Genomic DNA, 26,136 nt, shown 5'->3' with positions numbered 1-26,136 from the left:
AAGAGTTGACCGAATCACCAATGCATCTAAGCCTCTGAAGAAGATGAAACATGAAATAAACTCTTAAACTTTTGGCTTTCATTTTAAATCAGTTTCACTAAACTTACTGCATATTAAAAAACAACAAAGCCAGCAAACTTGCAGAGATCCCTCCCTTCTTCTTCATCCTCCTCAAACACGTGTCTTACCGACTGAGTCTTGGTCAATAGGCATATATTGGTCATAATCCTTTCTGTTGTAATTTGATATTTTGGTTTTCGTCAATGAAGCACTTTAGTGACTCATGATGCATTTCATCAGTCCCATGTCTTGAAAACAATGCTATTGTGGAAGATAAGCACATGTCTCATCCTATTCGAAAGGGAGGATCACGCAAAGGTTGCATCCAGTCGTAAAGGTATTTGCATATGTCGCACCTGGTCTTGAGGTTATATACACACAGAGGTATGCACACGCATGACTAATCTTGTCTAAAAGGCATATGCACTCATATGTTGCATTCGGTCTTATTGTCCGCTGTGATCGGTTTGGAAGAGAAAACCGAGCGATGAGGATCTGCTCTTCTGTTAAACCCTCTCGATTTCCAACAACGTTCTCGCCCTTGAGTTGTTCTTACGAGAACAGAGCCAATCAATTCAATCTCAGTCTTGCCTGCAATCTTCCAGTTTGTGATCTGAGATTTGTTTTTCAGGTCCCCTGTAGAGGACATTTCACTATCTTAGCTTTTGGTCTGTGAATAACATGCGTTGGCCCCTGTACTTAAGCCGTTTGGGACCCTAACAAAACACAACATCCAGTAAGAACTCCACTCTCTGATTATTCTATCCACTAAGGCCCACTGACATTGATTACTCCGCAGTTTTATTTATGTTCTATCTAAGTGGAAGTCAAGTAAACTTCTCTCCAGTTGTTTCTCTGTTTCAATTGAAAAACAGGGAAGTAAACTTGTCTGCTTGTGCTATCTCAGCACTTTTAAAACAGAAGCTCTCCCCGGCAGCCAGGACAGGATATTGATGGGCCTCTCTCTTCTTTTCAGTCACTTCCATCTCCCCATTTTGCTAAAGTATCTTCATTCAACCCCTAACCCGTTCCTTTCCCCATCTACCCCTATCCAAGGCAGCACTGCCATCCCTCTCAGCAGGACAAAGAGTTCAAACCCCTGGTGGAGAGGAGCTGTCAACTGTCAACTGTCCCACCCGCGAGACTGCAGAGTTCAGACGTGATTGAAAATAAAACCAAACTCAAACACACTCGGATACTGCTCCTGTCCGTGTTCGGGCTGTTAACATAAGCGAGTGGCTGTCATGCATTTTGTTTGCATCAACACTTTTTCTTTGGGCAGCGCAGCGTAGAGGGGATTGCTTATCCCAGGGAAGGAGATAGTTGTCAGGGCTGTGTTGTTTCCCCCGAGGATGGAGACTTGCAGGAGCCTCCTCTGCCTCTATGAAGCAGAGAGGCAGGGCAAGAGTATGTGGGGGGTGGATGGATGGGGTCAGCCTCTGAAGATCCTGCAGATCTGGGCGGCGAAGTGGAAAAAAAGGCACTTCTGTATGAAAGCTTCACTTCAGACAGCACTTGGTGACTAGTCATTGTTTTTACAGAGGACCCCGTGGCCCGGGCGAGGGAAAGTGGCCACATCAATGGACAGGGGGCAGCGGAGTTAACGGTAAAGGAGCAGTGCAGTCCATCAGGGCTTGAGAAAAAAGGTATTTTTTAGCAGGTGCAGCTATGTGGGACTCCCATTCTGTTTGACTAATGTGAAATATGTGCCTTAATCACTTGATACAGAGAGGAAATCAGCAACATAGGGACCCATGGACCAGAAAATAATTAATCCTCTCTCTTCCTCTGGTTCTTAAAGAATAATTTAACACTAAATCCACTTATGGAATTCATAATTACATGTTGAGTCACTTTGTCACACTCTTAATAAAGGGTAACCGTCGCTGGTGGGATTGTGCACCACAACATGGATTGTGCACCACAACATGGATTGCCTGGATTATAACAAACATAGCATTATATTTTCTTCAAATGCTCTTCAAACAGAGTTTGGCTCTGGTCACTTTTTTCTGTCCAAACTCGTCCAAACCTGAGCGACAACTAACTGAGCCCAACCCGAACCCGAATAGTTGGCTTTTCAGTGCTTTTTGTCCAAACCCGATGCAGTTGATGCAGCTACACTGATTTGTATTGCTTGTTATGGCTTGTTTTCCCCTATTACAGGGTTAAAAATCAGTCCGGCAAACATGACAGAACACAACCAGTACCCCAAAATCAGTGGAGAAAAAAAAAGGGTTCTGAGATTTTGTAGATATCACGAAATAGGACATGCTTCTCCCAAAACGTGAAAATAAATACTGTTACCTTTCAAAAAGGTAAAAAAACCATGATATTAATTGTAGGTCATATCGCTCGCTCTGCTGTTGAATCACCCTGTTTATTACAGCAACAGTTATTTTCCCCTTTCCTGAGAATACCCACTAATTCTGTTCTCTAGACCCCCTGAAACTCCCCCTCATTGCCTGCAACTCTCTCCACATTCAGAAATCAACTGTCATCTGCGCGGACACATGAAAGAGTGAGAGTGACAGATTGAGAGCATGCATCTGCTACCAGTTCTAACTATAATCTGGTGGTTTACAGTGTTGATTAGTGCTTTAGTGTTAATAGCTGCTCCCAACAGCCGCAATTGAAGGCAGCGTGAAAAGCCCGTCGTTGCAGGGGGCGGGCTGAGGCGTGATAATCGTTTCAATCAGCGCAAGCTTTTAGACGACATTTCCTTAAAAATATTTACCACCGCTTACTTCCTCGCCACCATGTACCTCGTGAATCACTGCTGATGTGTCCTGCTTGTCGGATTTTTGTTTATTCAAGTTAAAAAAACACAGTTGCCCCCGTTCCCAAGGTCACAAAGGTGTGGGAGGAGGAGTGTTTCCAGACGCTGTTGAGCCGTCTCCATCTGAAGCGTACTAACGCCTTTTAATCTCCTTTAACCTCTATTCCCAGTTTCCTATAATTCTCTCATCTGTCCTTCTTAAAATTTACATATTTTTGTCCCCCCACCACCCACCCACCCCTATCCCGTCTTCATCCCCTGCGTTTGCTCTGATGCTCCTCCCCATATTTTTTTTATCTCTTTTCCCTGCCTCATTCCCTCGGGCCCCATCTGTCTGAACTCTGTCCATTTCCACTGCTGACCTCATAAAGACGAAAGTAAGAGGATTCCACTCTACGGTGTCAAACAAAATCATGCTGTAGCCCTATATAGGATAAAGAGCTTAGATATTAAACATATTACAGCTTTGCGTGAAAAAAAAGACACTGTTTGTGATGTCCACTCTGTGTTCATAAGCTTTTTCTTGGTTTATTCTTTCCTTCCGTGGCGTCAATGTGACTCATCTAGAAAATACAAATGCTCACGCTACTTTGCCACGATGGAGTCGGTCAGATCATTTATTTATTCATGAGAAAAGGCTGCATTTTAGACAGAATAGAAAAAAAAAACTCCTTGTGATAGATGTGGGTCCTGCAGACGTATGTGTGACAAGAGGCTGATTGGAAAGTTTTTGTTTTGTTTTCCGATACAGCAGTTTAATGAAAAACTCAGAAGACCACACCGGTAATCCCTGACAGCCATGCAGTCCCCGATTTGTGATGTTGAGCATTCTACATTGTAAACAAATCCAGACGGCGTACCAAGGCAGCAAACACAGAAAAGATCTATGATGCTCTACAAGGTCATTACCCTTGAGAATGCTGCCGTTATTCTCCCCCACTCGGCAAGAATAGCTGTCCATTTAAAATCAAATGATATAAATGGAGCGGTTGCTTTTTTTTCAGTAAAGATACATTTAACTTAAGAACTGAGCACACTAACAGGTGAATATCCCCCTCCCCCTATTGTATAAACATAAGTTAACCGTACGTCTCATTTGTACGAAACAAGAGCATAATTCTGGTACATTCTCTGCCGGCCAGAAATTATTGCAGCAGCTCGGGATTGGATTTAGCTGACAACAATTCGTCTCTGCCAGCGTGACCCTTGCCTGAACTGCTTCAGCGCAGAAAACAGTTCTTCACCCAAAGTGCGGCGAGCAGATTCTTTTTCGCGGTGGAGGTGTCATTAGGGGTTTGGCTTGATTTGTTTTGTAAATGTTCCCCTCAGCCGAGGGACCATGAACTGTCGGCCAGTTTCTCCCTGCGTGTTAAAATACTCTGTGTTTGAGTGCATGTGTCCCGCCAGAGAGATCAGTGTGTCTGTTAGCGGTCTGACACTAACACACAGAGAATTTGAGACTCCTAAAGGAATAACTGTGGTTCCCCCTGTCTCATTTCCTGCTGCTCTCTCTCTCTCTCTCTCTCTCTCTCTGTCACACACACACACACACACACACACACACACACACACACAATCTCTCATATTGGCACTCAACTCCCTACCCATCTTCCTTAATTCATCTCCAGCGCTCTTGTCATACGTCAGCCCCCATCGTCTTTTGCACTTTAATTTGAACAGCCTTCCCTCAGCATTCAGCATTAGTAATCAATGTTATTTATTGTGATAGAGATTAACTTGGCCTAATCGACACAACCCACCCACCCATAGAGAATCTCTAAACATGCCTGTCTCTATTAAGTGCCTCCTAATGAAAATTCACTGTGTAAAGTAGATGAGCGGCGTGACTCAGTGGGCATAGCAAAGGAAAATGATGATGAGTTTTTTAAGGTTGGCTGGCATCGATTCGATCCTGGATGCACGGTTGCATAACAAAGAGTCTCTGTTGGGGTAGCCACCGGATATTGATCAGTAAAAAAATAAAACATAGGCAATGTTGGGTTATTGTGTGGCAGAATAACAAGCTGTTTTTTCTTTTCTCAACGTAGATGATCGCTTGTTTGAATCCTGCTCACTTATAAATGTTTTTTTTTTCTTTCTGCTTAACGTTAGAACACACACGGGACCGGTGAGAGAAGATTGTCACTCATGAAAAAGCTGGTAGGTAGGATTTTAGGATTTTGCTGCCAGTTGGAAGCTTAGGCCAGATGAGTTTCCCAGGAAGATTGGAACACACTCACAAACACACACTCACACACAGATACTCGCCCATAGATACACATGTGCACGCACGCACACATCACTTGAGCTGCTGGCTGACAGTGATTATAAACCTTGGGAATATCTCCCACGTGTGGCCTCACGCAGCCATCAAGAGCTGCACGCCATGCAATCTAACCTCCTGATCCTTGGGTCTACCATCGCCATGGTAACAATCAGCAGTTACACCCCCCTCTCCACCACCTCTTACCTCCCTCCCTCCCTCTGTCTCCCACCACTCAGATATGACTTGTCAGGAACTGTTCTTGATGTGGATTGCCAGACCGTGAGCCCGTCGTGTCTCCTGCTGAGGTAGAATAGAACCAATCAAGGAAATGGACCAGCTCCACCAGGTGCCACTTAATGTCAGCATTCATCTGCACTCCCACTATGGATCCGCACGGCAGCCTATCCATTTATAATTTATTTGTACCTCTCCATGAGACTCTATACTTCATCTTGCTTCAATAAAGGAGCAAAGGAGTTCTCTCTCTTTCCGTCTGAGTCTAAGTATATTTGTAAACCTCGCCAGCTAGGTTGTTTTTTGGCTGCAATCAGGTTTGCAGAGAAAACATAACAGGACTCTTAAACCGCAGTTAAATCTGCAATGCACTTGCGTTGCTCCCCATTGACTAATGTGAGTGATTGTAAAATACAGTAGGCCCTCACGGTTGTTAAGAGCTAATAAGGGAACACGCAGAGATGAAACGCTACATGCTCTTAGATTAGCCGTCTCACACTGAATCTGCTGTAGCACTGCCCCATGACACCATTATGTGCTCTCTGGAACACACTACCTTTACACAATGGAGAAGGAAACCTGTGATAGATGTGAAAGCTTGTGGGATTGCCCGCTATCATTTGGGATGAAGTGGTTCTTTTGGGGGATGAGCAGGAGGCTTTGATGTAGTTGTTGTTTCCAAAGTGGTGAATCTGCTGTTGTAGAATCAGACTTTTCTGTTTTTGCCCGTGTTGATCGTGGTGTCATTAGGGAAATCATTTGTAGATGTTCTTGAATAATTTTCGCTCCGAGCTCCTGTGTCAGATGTTTCTTGCAAGGCCACGTCTTCTCTCCCCTGAGGGCCTGTTTAACAATTAGTTAACATGCAAGTGCAGCACCCACAGCACTCACATTATCACTGAATATCATCCAGTGTGCGACATCCACACCGCTATGTTTCACTTCTAAAAACCGTGTCACTGTAGCTAGGGTAACAGCTGACGTCCGAACTTCTGAAAATGAGTGTTCAAAACTGAGTCGTTTAGAAACGCTGCTGGCCCCTTTTTAGTTTGAAAACTACAGGGTTGTGTTGTAGTTTGGACAAGCAAAAGCCAACAAAGAAGACAAAACCTAAAACTCCTTTTCCACTGGCCAAAAACCCACTAATACTCACTACCATCTGGCTTTGGTCTGCAATGGAAATTGATACTCAGCATTCACTCTCGGGTCAAATGACCCTGCAGTAAACACAGGTTTTTATCGCCTTCAATTTGCAGTGATGGGAACATGCACCCAGGTGAACGCTCTAGATGCTGTTGTTGCACCATTTCTAGCGTAATATTAGGACATGCATCAAATTCCTGAGTGTTGGTGTATAGATCACTTTTAACGAGTGTGTACATATTGGTATTTTTACATCTGTGGAACAACGCACAACAGAGATCTTTTTTTTTATATTGTGAAAGATGCAACACCGGAATTACAGCGAGGTGAGAATGCTGCTCCGTTTCTGGAATGTAAGTGACGTCGAACAAAAGCGACCAGGGGGGAAAAAACTGAAAGAGGAACCTCTCTACTGTCAATGTGAAAGAAGTTGAATGGCTTTTCTTTAAGTTGGATTACTGGTGTTAAAATAACTTGTGTATACCTACAAACGTTGGACTAAAAGAGGTTTTGATTTCACCATTGTCATATCTCGTTTGTAAAATGATGTAATTAAGCAAGTAACTGCAGAGTAGAGAATCGGCTTCCTGTCTACATCGGTACGCACATGTCCGGTGTAAGTGAATGGTCACATGATGTATGTTTGCAGGTGTGTTATTATGGACGGTGATAAAATGTATGGACGGAGATCGTTTTAGTTTTACAATCCTGTTTTAAAACGAAGAGGTATCAGTATGGATGTAGCCCAAGCTGTGTCACCACTGCACTTCCCAGTCAAACCCCCCCTTTATTCTTTATGGGAAGCAGCTGGTGGCTGTGACTCTGAAGACTTTATACCCTGTCAGTGAACAACTGTCACTATATTTGAGCTGTGTTGTTTTTAGACTTAATCATCGGCCAAATTATTTTTCCACTTTGGCGATTATCATTAGTGGGACGAGGCAAAGAGATGGAGACCCTGACAAGTGAGGCAGCAACCCGCTTGAGCGCCCAGACGGAAAAGTGGATTTAATTAGTTTAAAGATAGCAGGGGTGATCTTAACATCAGCAACTCTTGAAGTTAAGAATTGTCTTTACTTTCCTCTGTTATTTGATGAATACTATGCAAAGAACAAAGAGTCTGAGAGCGCCATCCTTATGAGTCGGGTCTAATTGGGTGCACGTTAGCCTCTGGTACAACAGATACAACTAATTAGGCTCTTGTGCGTGTAATTAAAACGATGTAACATGGCCAAGCTTCCAGCAGTGTATGTGTTTAACAAAAGCAATTAAGAAATTTATCACCTGGAAAGATCCTATATCCGTCTCTATCTCAACATCAGGCCCATCTTTGTTTGTGTTCCACGACAAAGCCAAGTTTGTCCTTTGCCAATGTCTTCTGCCTCAGATACTGACGCCGCGGTAAAGTCGGAGCTGGGGAGAATTAGCTGTGACCCTGGGAGCCTGACACTTATCAGGAGCGTTGTGATACTGGGGGCTCTGTAGCCTCCTCAGAGATTCCTCTCCCTTTTCTCTCACTCTTTATATCCTCCACTATTCCCTACTTCCCTCCCTCACCATTTAGCCCGGTATTAAAGATTCATATTGCACCTACAGTGTATTTGGAGTACGCTACACCCCTCCTGCTGCTCTCCTCTCCCTCTTGATCATCCTGGCCTCTACCATCTCCCTTCACCTTTTTTAACAACACAGCCCCCAATATCAGTGAACTCCCTCTAATAAGGATACTTAGAGTAAATCCCCCCAACTCCCTTTTTCACAGCGGATTAGCGTTCTCACTCTCAGCAAGGAGAACAATCGGTTGAGAGGGGCAAAACAAAAGGCTTCCTTGTTTGTGATTTGCTGTTTTTGGATCCTGGAGCTTGTTTTCTGTCTCCTACACTCACTCTTTCTTTTCCTTCCTCTGGCAGAGACAGACGGTTGCTCATCCTTTCCGTCTCCCTTACCCCTCAGGCTGCTCGTCTCTCCCCATGCGTGCACGACTTCTCCCTGCCTTGAGCTCTTCTATCTCATTACCAGATAGGCCATCCATGCACATATTACCCCTCTGACCACTTATGGATTTGTTTCCATTAATAAATTCCAAAGTCTGAGTGAAGCTAATGCCATCCTTCAGACCAAACTCAATCTAACAACTGATACTAGTAATCTTTGCCGAAGCAAATACAAGTTCCCCGGGGACAAAGTATCTTTCCCGATCACTTCCCTCATGCATTTCCCCCTCACTAAAACCAATAGAGGAGACAACAAAGTTCATATAAATGATAAATAGAGTTGATGCAGGCATTTACCCCTCCCTGTCTTAACTCACTCTATCACATGTAGAATTGAGGCAGCGCACACTAGCCCCACCGGAGTCTTCTAGCAATTAGGCAAGTGCCAGGAAAAACACATTAATCTAGCTATTATATCTAGCCTTGTTAATTTATAGTTGGGTTGGAGAAGCTCACTCATTAATTTGCTGTGTTGGATGACACACAGCGAAATTACATTTGCATAGATCATTTTTAAATTGCCACCTAACATCCAGCAGGGAGCAATGCTGAGAATAAACCCTTTGGTTTTAAGTGTTTTGCTTATTTGACAGCAGTTTAGCGCTGAGAGAGGGAGCAGGCACGGGGAGAAAATGTCTGGGAGACTTCTGCAGGAGCCGGTGGGGCGTATTGTGCCGCGTAGTAGGTAGCCATCTCGCCCACGTCTCCATACGAGCAGGGAAATTGGCTGCACTCAGCAGAGCAGGTCAGAGATAGTGAGTGGCAGGGGGCAAAAGGGGGAGGGGGTGGAAGAGCGGGCACCTAAGCAATAGGACAGGTGAGGACATGAGGAGGAGGGGCGTGGTGTCAATCCTAAAAGGACTCCAAAAATTAAGTCATCAATTCCCCTTCAGCCAATCAAATCGTAGAGATTGGGAGTGAATGAGTATTAAGGCGCTGGATGTCCTGGAAATAGAGGTCAGCCCCTGAAGAATGAAACTCAATGGCAAGAGCAGGGTTCGGCCGAGAGGAGAGAGGACTGGATAAGTGGTGGAGGAGAAAGTAAGGTGGACTGGAATCAAAAGTGAAATTGAACACAGGGCCTGACCTTGGTGTGCTCCGTTTTTTTGCGATTGGTCAGGAGGATAATTCCTCCAGCTCGAGATGTGCAGACTGGCAGCTTTGGTGCTACGGAGTCTGAGAGAGGGGACGACTGTAATAATCGTCACAGGGCTCAGGAGATAAAGAGACCGAACTGTAGGTTTCACTGACACATCAGCACTATCTCCCATTCAAACGTAACACTTGTCACTGACCGCCTCTCATGCATGTGTGCTTGATGGTATTACGTCTGTATTATACCCCCCCCCCATGAAGTGTGGATATGACAGCCTGTCAGCGCGCTCACCTAACGTGAAAGACACAGCGGCGCCTTTAGAGACGAGGTGCAGATGCTATCGTTTGACACGCCTCAGCTACGCCACACGACCGGCCCGTAGTGCCCCCCTGCTGCTTATCAGGCCATCTGCATCCTGATTAAAACAGCTTATTTTTAGGTGGTGGGGGGCTAATTCTCCCTGACCTCTGTGTGTCTGCATTTGATTAGAAACGGTGATCACAGGAAGGACTGAGAAGTTAATCAGAAAGTGAATTGAAAATTGTAATCATAGTCATTCGCCATGTGAGGAATCCATGTGTTGTTGTTCCTCACCAGTAATCCAGGAGGTATCCACATCAGTTATAACCTAACAACTATAGATCACTCTTTCATATTTAAAGGTAACGCTTAATGTTTCCGGAAAGTCTCGAGGGGCTGTATGTGGGAATGCAAATTTCCCAGTCATTTACTTTAGACAGAGATTTTCCTGACAGCTCCCTTGTAAAATGTCCAGGAAATGTCAGAGTGACGCCATGTGAGAATACAGCAGGAACATGGGTATAAAATTCACAGTGAGCAAGTGGACGTGTGCTTAGGAAACATGCGACAGATGTAAAACTGAAAAAAAGAAGAATTTACTCAGTTACGTCCCACCTCTGTGGCTCACATGGAACCTCTCAACATAAAGGTTTTGAGGCTGAGCCGGGGTAATAAGATACTTTCGCCTCTTGAGCAGCAAACAGGTAGCTTTAATGTATGTGTATGTTACCGTTTGACATAACTTCTCCCTTTCAAGCATCTCACTAATACGTAATGTCAATTTCCCCAGGATTACAGATGGTGTGCGTGCGTGTGTGTGTCCTCTACGTGATTCTCATGCCAATAGCCAACCATCAACAATCACTGCAGGTTCAGCTTCTTACAGAAGCCTCCTGGGGCACAGAGCAATCATGGCAGTGAAAACGCTGCAGTCTGGATAGTCTGCTTAGGATATGGGGACTCTTTCTAGTTGTTTTTTGTGACCCTGTTTATTCTGTCCAGAGTATTGTGCAGCACTGTGTGACTAAATATTGCTTATCTTGCTGAAACAATAAGTCAGTTACTCTGTAACTATTTCATTAGTTTTGCTAGCAAACAATAAACGATCTCGCTCTGTCAAGTGACTCAATCATGAGGATTTTCTGCTTTTCTCTGTTCTGTTTCATTTTAAATTGGGGTTTTAACTGTTGGTCAGACAAAAAAAAGATTTTGGGGCTGCACCTAACTTACCTAAGTATTTATATTTTCAGTTAATTGCTCTTTCTACGCTAAATAATACATTTTGAAGTCATTCTATTTGCAAAATCAGAAATTAGGAATTTTCCTGAAAGGGCCTTACAATTCTTACATCTCAAGACTTCCTTTATCCTAAAATCCTTGAATCCCATCAATAATGCTTTCCTACTAATTAAAAGCAAAACATATATTAAAAAAAATGTAATTGATATATTGACTGATCCTTTGTGCTCTAACCCAACCATGTAACTTTATTTTTTACAGAAAATCCTCTTTTCCTCAGAGACGTTTCCCTTACTGTTAGACAGACTGAACACTGTGCTAGTAGCCGTTGAGTGGTGGTTGGGAGAGGTGGGTGGGGGGGCAGTGTGAGTGGCAGCACCACTGATCATTTCCACGATTGCAAACTTAATTAACCTGCACGTCGCGCCACACGTCCTGTGGCCTGTCAGCGGTGAGGTTCGGTTTGGTATCAACTCTGAGATCTCCGGTGATGACGGGAGGAAGCGACACCTTCCTCAACAGCGGCAGATAACCGAACCAGCTTTTAAAAGATGATTCCTATTTGTCACACCTTATGTCTTATTTTTATAGTTTAGGTTTGACGATCATTTCCATGTATTGTACCGGGATGATGGATCTTCCCTTCTTACATATGGGGCAAAAGAATGAGCAGTCAGGAAATCAAATAGGTCTTAAACAGGCCAACAGTTTATTTAGAGGTAAAAGTGCACATGGATAAAGTTGAAGTGTTCATAAAAATCCCTGAACGCACAAGAGAGCCTTGTGATCAGCTGTGGTAGTTCAAGCTGAGCCAGTAAATCTGTCTTTGAACCGTGATTGAAGTTTACAGGAGGAACGGCTTCACCGTACTACTTGTGTATTTAAACTCCTTTTTTCAAAGAGTGTCTTTACAGTGATGTTTAGTGCAGCAGGTAATGATCATGTTCCTTCTTTGATTAATCTGCCAATTATTTACCTGCTTACTTGATTAATAGTTAGGACTGTAAACCTCCCAAAGACCAAAGCGATGTCCTCAAAATGCTCGGTTTGTACAACTAACACTTCAAAATCCAAAAATATTCCTTTTCATGTATTATTTTTACTAGAGGAGGGATGGAAGAGGGAACCAGGAAACCTTCACATTTGAGAAGCTGAAAATAATTGAGTTTTAGCATTTCTGCCCCATTTTTTTTTAAAATGGCAAAATAGATGCCAAAAGATTTTCTCTTGATCGACAGTCCTTTTTATAACTGCAGGATGTTAAAGAATTAAAACTAAGTAACGGTGCAGTAAAATTCTTTGAGTTAGAAGTGGAACCCAAACAGTCTTTATACATGTGTCTACTCATCCACATTTTCCTGCTAACTTACCGGACCCTCAGCAGTTAGTAGTGCAACATCATACCCGCAAGCAAAACCTCAGTTGCCCCCTGTTCACCCGCTCCCCAGAGGCCTGACTCAGTCCGTCTGCCTTTCAGTCTGGGCTCAGAGAACACCGAAGTGCAGACTCAACCCTCTCACCAGTCGGAGAGGGAGGTTTGTGTACCCACAAGGGCCGCCGCCGCAACTCCCACATCTACCAAGGAATTTAAAAATAACCCGGCTCTGCTGTTTCTCATGCAAAGAGAGAGAAGAGAGACAGGAGATTGATCAGTGACACTGCTTTCCCTCTCCCTCTGTCTTTTCGTTGAACTTCCATTCTTTGGCTGTTTCTGTCACAAATCCCCTTTCTTTGTCGTGTTTCACCTCCTTCCCCTCTTTTCCCCTCCTCCCCTGTTTGCCTTCACCATCTAATTTAAATCGGTGGCATTTGATGTGAAGTGGCACGGGCCTGAGAGCTTACAGCCACTGACTCATAAAAACACACATGCGCACGGAGGACTTGATGTGGAGGAAAAGGTCAGGCCTCTTCTCTAAGGGCCTAATCACCCACTCTCATTGAGTGGCTTGCTCGCTCAGTTACACTTGATTGAGAAAGTGTGTGTGTTTGTGTGCGTGCGCGTGCATGTGTGCGCGTGTGTGTATGTTATCGACTGGGTGTTTGTGTGAGAGGGATAGATTTCGCCTTGAGCATGGTGATTGGTTTGTTTATCAGAAAATGTGCATTCCTGACTTGTGAACGTCCGATTAGCAGATGACCGCTCTGGGTCAGGTGACACACACGCGTCAGAGTGTGCATAGAAACACACAAACAATCCTCTTGCCTGAACATGTGGTGTAATCAGCGGCCTTGTCAGGGGAACTGTGGGGCTGTAACAGGCTCATTAACTTCTCCATGAGCCTTTTTTTAGAGAGGGAATTGGCCCCGACGAGTGGGCTACGCTTCTCTCTACCCTCTCTTAATAAAATCTATTCTCTGCTTAGTTTTTTTTGCGATAAGTGATTGTACTAATGTAATGCACGTGCGTGTGCATGGATGCGTGTCGTTCCTCGTTGCCTCCAACGTCCCTCCCGCTCTCTCATGTTTCTGTGCTTATTCCATCATTAGTGGACATTCAGTGCCGCCCCATTCTGTCGGGACAGTTCAAATTGCTTGTTTTATTTTAGCAGGGGCAGCGGGGATTAAGTATTAAAGAGCCTCAGCTGCTCTGGGGCTCCTGGAGCTCAACGTTCGGCCACCGAGGCCTGATAATGGTGTTTGTTTAGCCATTAGTCAGGCCCTGCTTAGAAGCTCTCTCCCTTCTGGCTGCAGCAGCACTGATAGATGATGGATGAAGATTGTGGGGGTCGGCGGATAGAGGGATGATTGTTGTGAAGTGGTTTTGATAGCATCAAGAACATTTAGTGGAAGTATGTGACACTAAGGATAAGTGCTAGAACTACTCCAGGTCAATACGATTCTAAATTCATATTTCAGAGGGAGCGAGATGCGTAGAGGGTGCTCTTGTGTTTTAGATTTTCTGTCGAGGCACAAACATGTTTTATCACAGTCCAACCTGTGATTAGTTCTTGTCATCCAACTAATTAAAAAGGGGCCTAGGATATTTCCATCTGCTTGACCGGCGGGAAGCACTCCTTCTCGCTGAAAGCTATTTAATTATATGAGGTATTTTTTGCAGCTAATTTAGCTATTAGCTTTTAAGCTCCAAATGTGACCTTTTCCCCAAATGCTGAAGAGCAGGATAATCTTTAGGCCATTACCTGATAGCAGTTAGTCATTACCTTGAGCTGGAATCTTTCAGGGCCGCAGCCAATGCTCCTATCCACGCCGTCACAATGCTCGGTCACCATTCAAACTGTGACTCCTCTTTACGGGTGACAGGCACCTGCCAGCTCGCACAAAGAAGTACCTTGCGTGTGATTGCCCTCCCACCGCTTCCATCTTTCTGTTCCTCGATCATCTCTTATCCACCCTTCCACCTTCTCTACTCCACTCACAGTTTGTCACAGGTTGCGCCCGACTCATACACCACCCCACTTGGGATTTAAAGGGGGAGCTCCCTACTGGTAATATGCCAATGTTCTTTTTTTCCAAGAGTTACAGCGCTGACTTCTTTTATGGGTCATAAGGTTTTTAATTGGTCTTTTTTAAGTACACATGTGAAGGTCAAACGGCTGCAGACAGGGAAATTAACAGTAGGCAGGAGGACTCGAAAGATCATAGCAGGTAGTGATTGTAAGTTATTTCATCCAAAGTCTATTACAACAAACACGAAGCATAAAGAGCTGGAAATGTTGGTCACGTTTAAGTTGGTTTCAATGCCCATCCTTGGACCCTGTTCATACTGACATCTATCTGGGATCTGATCACAAGTGACCAGCACTAAGTTCAGGTCTGAACGCACCCAAAAGTTTGAATGTATATAATTCCATCTGAATGGACCGTACATTCTTATTGCACAGAGAACATATTGTTTATGAAAATACGATATTACTGTGATTTTTGTTTGATTTGTTAAACTGTTAATATGTTTTGTTGGGTTGGGAGGAAGTTACAAGTAGGATTAGATAATTAATTTATTAGATAATTAAGAATTGAAAAAGGTGGAGAACAACGGATGCGGAGGGCCCCATGCCTTTGTTAGCCTTGGGCCCCCAAATTGCTAAATCTGCCACTGCTTCTCAGTGACCCTAAGGTGATTTGTTTGTGGTCACCATCACAATATGAAAAGTGATCGGCCCATAATGATTGCAGTTTTTTCTTTGATAGGGTAAAATCTTTCCTCACAGCAGATGTTTGCACAGCTCATTGATTCATTCAGCCCCTCCTGACTTTGCTCACTCTCATTCTCTCTCTCTCGTTCAAGCCACCACACAGCCACTCAAACATTGCCATTAGACACATCTGTAAAAAAAACAATAATTTCATCTTCACGAGCAAAAATGACATGATTTTTTACATACAGAGCAGGAAGCGAGCTCTGATCTCAAGTTGTCACAGGAAACATACTCAGGACGCAATTAAAAGCCAAGTGTGAACACATGAACTTAACACTTCCCACTTGTGATCAGTTCACTCAGGATGGATTTTAACATCAGGTCTGAACTTGTCTGCTTTTGTGTCATGAGGAGAATCTGAGCTCGGTCTGTGTGTCCTCTCACTGTGTCGTCACTCTGCTTCATCATCTATCACTTCAGTGAGATTAGGTGAGAAATGCTTTGTAGTTGGAGAGAAATGTGAGCACTGTCCTTCTGCATGTGTAAGGTAAGCAGGTTAGAGCAGTGCGTGTACGTGCATGTGTTCTCAGATTACTGAGTAAACTGATTTCTCTGAGTAACCTGGTTTCTTGAGTGCATAAACATACTGAGAAAGGTTCACAACAGAAAGAGCAGATTTATGTGCATTTTGCATGTAGGTGCCAGGCCTTTGAGAAAGAACTGTTTATGACAAAAGCAACTAAATTAAAGATTTTTTTTTATTTGTATTTCTTGTTGTTAGGTTTCTGCTGATATAGCATAATAATATGTCCACTTACAAGCTATATTAACCAAGTGTTTAAGGCTTTGATGACCACAATGAAATTTTGACTTGGTTCCTGTAACCAATGCAGACTGTTTGCGAGGTCCTGTCAGGAAGAAGTGACTAAATGTATTGATGCATTGGTGTTTCGGGTCTCACTCTGAGTGACAGTAATTGTGACACCAAAAGACTCACTAGTCAGATCTCAGTTTAGTAATTTGCTAAGCACTACTTTGAAATAATTGACTACATACCTCCACCACTTATGAAACCTCCTTTATATTCACTAGATCCAGACAGGATTATAGATATTAGTTCTCTCAACATTTTTTCTCAGTGAACTATTACTATCATCCCTGACCCGTGCTGCGACTTTCCACCAAGTGTCGTGGTGTTCCATGTTGTCGTTTTTTGCGTTATCCTGCAAACTAACAGACACTTATGAAAACATAGCCTTCTTGGCCGAGGTAAAGAAAAAAGTTTAAAATCCCTTTTGTCCCTCAGGCGTCTTAGACGAGATCCCTGTTCTTCCTGAACCCATTTTAAATTTTCTCTGGGACAACAGAATGCTGTTAGACTCCATCCCCTGTAGAAGTACGGAAAAGATGATGGATACATCGTTAACAAATCTGAATTTGGATTAGCAGATCGTCTTAGTTTTTCATTCATGGTTGTGTTCTGATTACGTAAATAACATACAGTGATATTTACTAAACTTTGAACATCTTGATGGTCTTGTTGTTTAACATTTGACAGATGGAGGATTGTGGCTCACACATGAGATTGGAATTGCTCTTCTTAGGTCAGTTTTTGAAAGAAAGCTAATAGGCCCACTTCCATAAATGTTGACCTATTCCTTCAAGGCCAAAGCTTCTACTTTAAACACACACTGGTTTCTTCTCTTTGTCTACTGTTCAAGTGAATTCCTATAAGAGAGCAGGCGGGCCATTAGTCACCATGAGATCAGTATTCCCCTTGAAACCAAACGAAAGCTGGGGTAGTGAGACTAAACCACATTACAAGATACCTTCATGGCTCATTGGCGTTTATGCTGGTGAAGTGAAATCATTATAACCAATAAGGTGTGTAATGGATTCCTTCCTAGCAGTCAGTCTGGCTGCCTGACTTCTTAATTGTGGCTGCATGTGTGTTGAAATGTGAGTGTATGCTGTATGTAAGTAGAGGGGGATTGTCGGGAGCAGGGGATTGCTTCAGGGTGGGTTAGAGAAGCTGCCCTCCAACCAGAGGAAGCGGGGATATATAAGTCTCTTGCTGTGTGTGTGTGCGTGCTTTCGTGCGTGGATTTGTGCATGCATGCATGTCAGAGAAAGCACAACATCTGCTGAAGTTCCCCTGAGCAAGACACTGAATCATTACATATTCTTAAAAAAGAGCAGCAAAAAAGGAATTCCCTGCAGCAGTCAAGTCATTTGTCATAAAGAAATTAAGGTTTTAGGCTGTATAGAAAAGATAAGTAAATTAAAACAAAATGTTTTCGATCTCAATCAATGAATTGATGGACTTGAACAGCTAAAAATGCCCTTTTTGCTATAACAAGTCCCTCACTCAGAGGCAGACGGCCCAGTCGGGAGCACTTGAACGTTTTCTGGTTGCCTAAGGGTCGTTTTTAGCCCTGGCCATAAACATCAGGAATGAGCAATGGACCTCTTGCATCAGTAGACTCTAACATCACCAGTAGATGATGACTACCTCACCGATCTGCTGTGGCTCGCAGGCATGTGGCACTGCTACGACCATCCCTTCCTTTATAGGCTGATGACCATCAATGATAATATTTATCATATATTATTGATGTCTGATCTTCAGAGTGAGGAGTAAGAACCAGTGAGCTGTCATGTTCTTAGTTTTTCCTCTTTTAGAGCAAAGGAGGGAGAGTGTGAGAGCCCACTGGAAAGTACCCGCCTTTACCTAATGCTCAGGGTGTACCCCACCTCTCCCAAGAGTCCCTTGAAAGGATAAGCTGTATAGATGATGGATGAATTTGATTATGACGTACATTTGGTTTCTGTTACAACTATATCATACATCAAGCCTCCACATTCTCCTGTAAGAACAACACATTTCTAAAATGATTGAGAAATTGATGTATCGATTGCAGGTTTTCCAGAATTACCAACCAAGCTTTAATTTATAGGTTCAATCTACAAAGCAGTCTGATGGTTTGCGTTAGGGTCGGCTAAGATGGAGTTGAATTTCCGTCCTGAATTATTGTTCATGTGAATTTCTCAAAACTTTATCGAGTAAAGATACCTTTTTGCTTCTGTAGTTGTGCTAGAAGCAACTGTTTTCATACGCAGCCTCAGTGTTGGATCTCGGATGCATAACTGTGAGTGGAGTTGATTAGTGAGCTGGTGAATACACTTCTCTCCCTATGACTCTCTGTGTATTAGCAGCCGTCTGGATGGGGCGGCAGTGTTGGAGGAGCCATTGGCACCTGAAAATGGCTCTTCTCCGCCAGGCCAGGCCGTTTAATCAGGGTCCCTACATCCGCCAGCTGTGACCACACAGCAAACAACCCTCTCTGTCCTGCTGGAGAGCGGCAGATTCCAGCTGGGGGGGGGGGGGGGCAGTTAGCAATGGGAGATTAGCTGCTGCTGCTGCCCAGACAGAGAAAAGGTTGAATTTGTGTGTTTGTTATTCGACACTAACGGAGATCGAAAGATTACAAGAGACAGTGAAGTCGGCTGCGGAGATAGGTGTAAGGCAGCAGAGTCTAGTAGTCTGTGTGTGCGTGTGTCTGTGTGTGTGTGTGTGTGTGTGTGTGCGTGTGAATCTGTGCACCAAATTTTTAGTGTTTGCTCTGCTCAAGTAGTTTGTGTGTAGCAGTGTATGTTTGTGTGTGTGTGTTTGCGCTCTCGCTGCTCAAGTGTCCAGCTGGCAGAGGGGAGATAGCAGGAGCCTTGAAAATGGTGACGGAGCGGTAAACAGACACACAAACCACCATCAGACCTAATGAGGAAAAGTGCTGTGCCTAAAAGGACGGTGTGTGTACGTGCGTGTGTGTGTGCATGTATGTGTCGGGTTATGCATGCACCCCCTGACTAGTGGTAATAGATCACCACGCTCAAACACAAGAGGCCAGTGACAGGTAGACACACAAGGGAAACACATGCATACTGGCGTGAGAATTGGGTGACACACATTCACACATAAAAGCGTAATACACACACAGTCTAATGGGACAGTCCTCGGGTCACAGGCCAACTTTAAAGATGTTAGCGTATTTAGGCCAGAGCAGCTGGATCCCAGTGAAGTGGACGAGGCCCATCAATCCGCTGCATGTGCCGGGTGCCCTGAATACAATGGCTGGGCTGGCTGCTTTGGAGTCCAAGTCAGTCAAATTGAAATAAATGAACTGCCAGCCCTGACGGCAGGGTAATTGTTCATATGGAAATTGGATTGTCGTCGTCACACCCACCTCCCATTGCGAGTCATGAAACAATTTCACTGTAAGGATGGGACAGGAGTGTTTGCACGTCAAAAATAAAGAAGCGAGATGGCAGACGAGTAGAGGAATAAAAAGAGAGTCCTACACACTCTCCCACTTCTCGTTTAACGTTAAACAATGCCGCCTGTTCTGTCTATCCTCCCTTTCGGATGCGGCAGGAGGAAATAAATGTACGGGGGATCCGCCCCGTCGTATGGCTCCTAACCCTCGTTGTCATGTTGCCTATTATACTCTTTTATCAGGCCTTTTCAGCATCGCTGCTAGAGACATGGGAACAATTCCTTCGGAGCATTAACCCCTCACTTACCTCTCCCTTCCCCCGGTCTCCACCCAGCCCCGAGGCCTCTGGGGACATGCAAGTAATTTAATAACTGTTCAATTTTATCAGAGTGTAACACTGAAAGCGGCTTCAGTGTAAGGACACACATCAGTGTCAGACCCTGGCATCTGTCAAAGCCGGCACTGCGATGAAGAAAGTCCTGAATATGAATGTTCTAGGTATGGGGTGATATCCTATTATGTTTCCAGGGTTGGGTGTCTGCTTCCTTTTTATTTACTATATCAGTCTCCTTTCGGTATCTGTATTAATGACTGGGCACTCATGCTGCTTCAAAACTTACCAGGTCAGCACTTGTTCGAATGTTTGTGTGTGTGATCTAATCATTAGACACACATTCCACTCCCCTATCGTTCCCTCCCTACCTGGCTTCTCTCTTGATCCCTCGTGCGGACTTACCCGCACACCTCCTCCTGGTGGGTTTCGTCCTAGAAAAGAGGGGAGGCGCGTGGCGAGAGGATCGGCTGAGCAGCTTGCAGACTGCCATGCTGGGTGTTAGAGCCCCTGTGTCAAAGAAACACACAGCGTGGCAGTTTGAAGAGAAGAGTGTGTCTCTGTGTGGTCGGAGTGGGATTACCTTGTCAGCACTTCAAACTGTGCCGGTGCACGTATTAATGCGTGCACATGTGTCTCTGAAGCCCATGAATCTGTGTCGTGTGTTTGTGTGCACACCTGCCATTTTTCAATTATCTTTCCTTTTCTTCTGCTGAGAGCTGCTTTTCCTGTCCAGACATGTCCTAACTTGTGGAGGGTGGTACTGTAGCTGTCAACAAAAGGTGCATGCGTGTGTGTGTGTGTGTGCGTGTGCGTGTGTGTGCGTGCGCGTGCGTGTGTGTGTGTGCGCTAGGCACATGTGTGTGTAATGACTAGTGAGTCAACACAGGGATACACCTTCAAGTGCTACTTTCAGGTCTGTGCATGCAGAATCCCACAGATTTTCTGTAATGTTTATCTTCACCCCCCCAAGGGATCAAATAAACTGGAGGTGAAAATTACGATTCACTGAGTCGTATTGTGACTGTGCAGTTTCTTTACTGTTCTCCAGTTGCCACTGATAATGCCACCGATTCGGACTGATTCGTTCAGAAGTTACCTGTCGACTGCTATGTAAGGAAGCCGGTTACTCTTCGGTTTTGAGCAGGTTTCAAATGTCTTCCCAGAGCAAACTGAAGGATTTCACGGGTCTGTATTAAGCAAAGAAGGTCATGACTTAGCTGGGAGGTAATTGAGGGGATGAGACGTTGCGCAAACACTAGACGAGAGAACATGGTGAGGTGATAATGTTCCTCTGACCTGCAGAAACACCCTGAGGCTGAGTTTTTCTAAATAGCGATCTGTAAGCTTATATGACCAAGCTGCAGGAAGTTTTGAGCAGAAGGACAGTGTTTGTTTTCAATACCCAGACCAATATTCTCAAGTTCTGCTCTGGAAATCACACGTGTTTGTTCGTAGCACATCGACGCAGGCATCTGTTGTCGTCACTGAAAGCTCTGAAAACTTGTCTTTCCAAGTTTATATCTTCTTCTGTGTAATCGGTGCATATGGCACCTCCTTGTCTCCTAGTTTTTATTTTCCTGCTGTATTCTCACCAGGGCTCACTCTGACATTCTCCGGACATTTTTCTATGCGGGTTGGGGAGCTGAGCAACCAACTCGGAAGTTTGCATTCTTGCATGCAGCCCCTCTGTGTTATTTCAGGAGAATGTCCTGAACTGGTCAAATCAGATTTGACCAGTTAGTTTAGGTTAGTAGCTCAAGAGCAGCACACTTTGTTGTCGCACTCATTTCTGTTGCTATCATTGTATCTTCATAAGTTTATAACAAGGAAGTAACATGGTGTTCATCACGGCTGAGCTGACAACAGTGCTCTGATTCCCCTGTGAGGGGAGCTCCTCTGCTACAAGCCTCTGGTTCAGTCAGGAACAGTGATATCAGGTTACACTCTTCAGTCTGTAGATCCCATATCAAACTAAAATATTTTTATTATCACAATAAGGTCAAATGTGGAGTGAGAATTAAGTAGATTTCTCTTCGACTGTCGAGCTGTTTTATTTTAGAGATTATCTTTCACAGAATCACATTTTTCAGATGTGCCATTAGCACAATGTGTGTTTCATCATTATTTATACCACAGGCCTTTGGGTTAGGGTTAGGCTTCATTAGCTGCAGGCTGATGCCGCGTGCAGCCTCTAAATGTAACAGCTTTCTTTTATTTATTCAGAATAGCCACGTGTTGGATGGTATGCCCAGTTACCATGTTCTCTGACAGGGTCTCAGAGACATGTTGGGCAAAGAGAGGTGGGCTGACCTGGAGGGGCTGGGATGGGCCTCATTCCACCTGTGTCGCTTCCACCAGACGTCTGCCTCTCCTCGGCTCTTTGAAGGCTCTTTAATTCCAGCGTTCAGGATTAAACCCATGAAAAAGGATGAGAAGTGATAGAGTGACAGAAGGACATATCCTAGGAGAAAAACAGGCTCCTTTGAAATATGTTAAGAATTCCGTTTGCACTGACCTACAATGCAGCATCTGAGGGAGAAATGTGTGCCACTTTTTTGTGGTCGGGGGCTGGCTATAGGATTAGCATGAATAGGAAAGTGTCTCTTTGTAGTCATGGATGCGAGTGGAACCGGAGTTTTCTGAGACCTAAATCAGCGCCCGGGACGATTGTCCCTGTGTTGTAAATTACGGAAGAAGAAAGTTGCTTCGTCACAGGTATCATGTGCTTTTCTGACATAATCCACCTTTCATGTGGTCTGAGTGAATCGGAAGGAAAATGAATATTTCAGTTCTGAGTGGACAGCACACAATTGAAGTGCATTCAATGAGGAAGTCATGCTTCAGTTGCTGTCCATATTCACGGTCACACTATATATTTAGACTTATTTAGATGAAACATATGGTGACGTGGGGAACATATGATTATAGCACGTGCCACATGACCACAACACCCATGCGGTGAGGATGCACACACCTCACTGGCTGCTGATGAAGTCACTGTCACATGTTTACACTTAGAACAAAAATGCATATTAAAAGTCATGTGGTATGTCAGGCCTAAAATTGTCAAACAAAGGGTTTTGGGGACATGCATAGTTTGCGATGTCTTTCTGTGTTGTAGTTCCTTCTCAATGATACAGATATTAACTTAAATTAAAACTACAAACAAGACTAACATCTGACGACTGAGTCAAACATTCAGATCAGAAATTAGCCCAGTACTCGACTTGGCTGTAAACACCATGGACACCTACTGTCTCTATTGCTTGTGACGTAATGTGGTGTTTCAATGGTTTTTCTCTACTCAACTACTTCACCTTATCTTCAATTCACACTTCGTCACACTATGATCAAGTGACCCTAGAAATACTAGCACATTTCAGTAATAGAAATTGTCACATAAAGCTGGGGTTGGTAACCCTGGAAAAGCAAGAGTCGGCTACTCTTGCAAATGCAACCAATACATGGTCAAAACACATGAACTTGCTCTGACAAACAACTGCTAGAAGCAGACAATTTTTTTGTGACTCCCTCGCTAACTTCTGGATATCGTCTCTGCTTCAGTGGCCTGTTCAGCTCAAGACTCCGGTCATATGCAGTGAGGGCAGGGTGCTCGCAGGTCAGTTAGTTACAGACGCGTATGTGTTTACATGCGAGCGGCCACAGGCTTTTTTTTCAAACAACTTTATTTATTGATGGCTATCAGGTACGTGAAGAGGATTTCAACAAATAAGGGGGAAAAAAAGGTTTCAGAAACAACTTAACAACCCTACCCGAAATCAAAGAATAAAAATAAGTAAACGTAGATGATGGAAACTTTATAAGTAAACAGCAAAACACCGGTTCATCGCAAAGAAAATAACACGTCTGTTATCACAAGCTGTGCATTCATGCAGTCAGTTTATTTGGGCTTAAATAGATTTTTTTTTTCTGGCTAAGCAGAAAATCATGTGTTCTTGCTCCAACGTCTCTCAAGTTGTTGCCAAGATTCAGCCCTGCCCTAAATAAATACCCAGCGTAGAAGGCTTTGTGGTGCTCGCTTTTTACAGAGAAAACTTAACTACGGCGTTTTCATTTTTTTTTTTAATCATTCCTCAGTCTCCCTGTGAACACTTTTTGCAGTTTGCCACCACCCTTTGTGAGAAGGGCATCACTGTGTTTCGCTCATGCCGTCAACATTTGGAGGCAGCGAAAGCGTTTTGCAGCTCGAGCAGTTTTCGTGATGCTTCCTTGAAAAGTCAAACATTAAAAGCGAGGGACTGCGGCGCCTCTTAAAGCTGACACATGCTTGTAATTGTCATGCAACGTTAACAGTGGAAATATCTTTGTAACTGAAGTTTTGTTACTTTGGAGCCGACTTTTTTGCTCGCAAGACGTTCCTGTTATTTCTATTCCTCTTAGTTATAACTCAGCACACGGTTGTCTGCCCCTCCCTCCTAATTAAAGCTTTTAAAAACCCACCACACACATTTCTGTCCTGGATAAACGCAGGCAGGGGGTTTTATCGCATCATTTCTATTTTAGTGAACATTTTTTAAGACTGTGACTTGAAAAGGTCACAATGCTTTTATGCTCTGAAATGGTGTGGGAGGGGTTTGGAGGACTGAAGTAGTAAATGGGGAAGAAAATAAACTATCCACCGGAGTATCGGGAATGGGGGCGCAGGTTAACAAAAGACAAAATGCAATTAGGTGTTATTTGACATGTTCAAGGTGAAATGAGAAGGAGGTTTCTATTGAAAGCGTTTGAGCTCGATACAGCGTGCAAATGCAGACAACACATTTGCTGTGTGGGCAAAAGCTCCGTGAAAGCCACCTGCAGTTCCATATTTACCACCGCCTGGGCAAACAGCAGTGAGCGAGGACACCACAGACACCTGCTGTTACATGATGCCGTCTGTGTTTCTACTGGGATATTATCAGATCTTGTTACCTGAAACAAAACGGTGTACTTCCTCAGCTGGGATGTCGGTGAAGAAGAGAAGCAGAGAGCAAATGAAGCTGGAACTGATCCAAGCTTTTTAAATAGGCTTTTATTGTGTTATGCTTTGAGATCAAGGTCTCAGCCTTTCCTTAACCCCATTCACGGCACTTTTAATTTTCACCAGCGATCGTTTCTGATGTTAAGTCAATTAAATCCAAAATTATATGCTCTTTGTAGAAGTGTAGCAGAGAGCTGTGTCACACAAACTGTACTATAAAGTAATACTATTCAAGTGCATGATTTTTGTTTTTGTTTTAATACCTTAAACCAACATCTTGACTTAAACTGTCAGTATTACTTTTGATGGGTTAATTCTCTAGCTTATAAAGAAAAAAACACGTTGTTTCATCTACTCCTTTCAATTTTTAGCAAGCTTCTAGTTTGGATGAATTTTATTTGGATCGATATGTCATTGAGATTCCTGCTGGCACCTTAAAAATAACGCAGATGATTTGAATTTGAGAAAATTAAGCTCTGTTTATTTTCAGAATCACTGCCATTTATGTTATTTTAAAGATTTGCTTTGAACAAAGAACACTTTGCACCGTGAGGTCTGTTTGTTATTCTGATCGACTGCAGTGCTTTATCTGGAAGGAGATGTTGATTTCACAGTTTTACACTTTGCAAACAAAATTAAATTGACCTAATAAGGATTTGAGTGTCTGTAGGACAGATATCTTAAACCCTTACCAAATCATATTGGAATTGATTTGCATAGTTCGATGGAACAAGAGGTATTAATGCTGTAAAATCAGTGAATCAGTTTTTGGGTAAACTCTTTTTCTCACATTACAATTTAATGGGAAAATCTATATCATTCTCATATCTGTGCATTGAAGACTGAGCCATCGGATAGTTTAAATGGTAAAGTCTCTATTTATGTATAGTTTTCTAGTCTTTGCACTGAACAGTTTTACCAATCGCTCATTCACACATATACATACAGTACAGGACTTATTGATATGATTTTCAGATTTGTAATGCTCTCACGCAGAACATTGTGCTCTCACTCAAATATACCCTGCTTGTGCTCACAGTTTCTCCTCTGTATTTGGATTTAAGTTTTGTGTAAATTCAACAGAGTTTCAGTTATCGGGTGGATAAGTGAAATTGTCCTGTAGGTGTATTACAAAATCTGACCGTGAAATCAATAAGGCTCTTGAATAAAGATGGGTGAAAAAAAACAACAACATACTTTTGGGTTTTACTGTCTTGCCGATGGAAACTTTGGGACGCAGAATGGACGAGCTGGGGATCAAACCACCGACCTTCTTGTTTCTCTACCTTCTCAGCCTCGGCTGCCCCCTTATTTAAAAGGGTAAAATATGTGCAGACAGTTA

At 43.6% G+C, this 26,136-nt stretch overlaps 1 protein-coding gene across 1 annotated transcript in view; it reads left to right on the top strand.

The window, feature by feature from the left end:
* plxnb2b (plexin b2b) overlaps positions 1 to 26,136 on the top strand; it is a 127,109-nt gene that overhangs the window by 55,629 nt on the left and 45,344 nt on the right. The window lies entirely within an intron of this gene.

Source organism: Platichthys flesus, chromosome 6 (genome assembly GCF_949316205.1).
Source record: "Platichthys flesus chromosome 6, fPlaFle2.1, whole genome shotgun sequence".
NCBI lineage: Eukaryota > Metazoa > Chordata > Actinopteri > Pleuronectiformes > Pleuronectidae > Platichthys > Platichthys flesus.
This window is presented reverse-complemented; position numbering and strand designations above follow the sequence as displayed.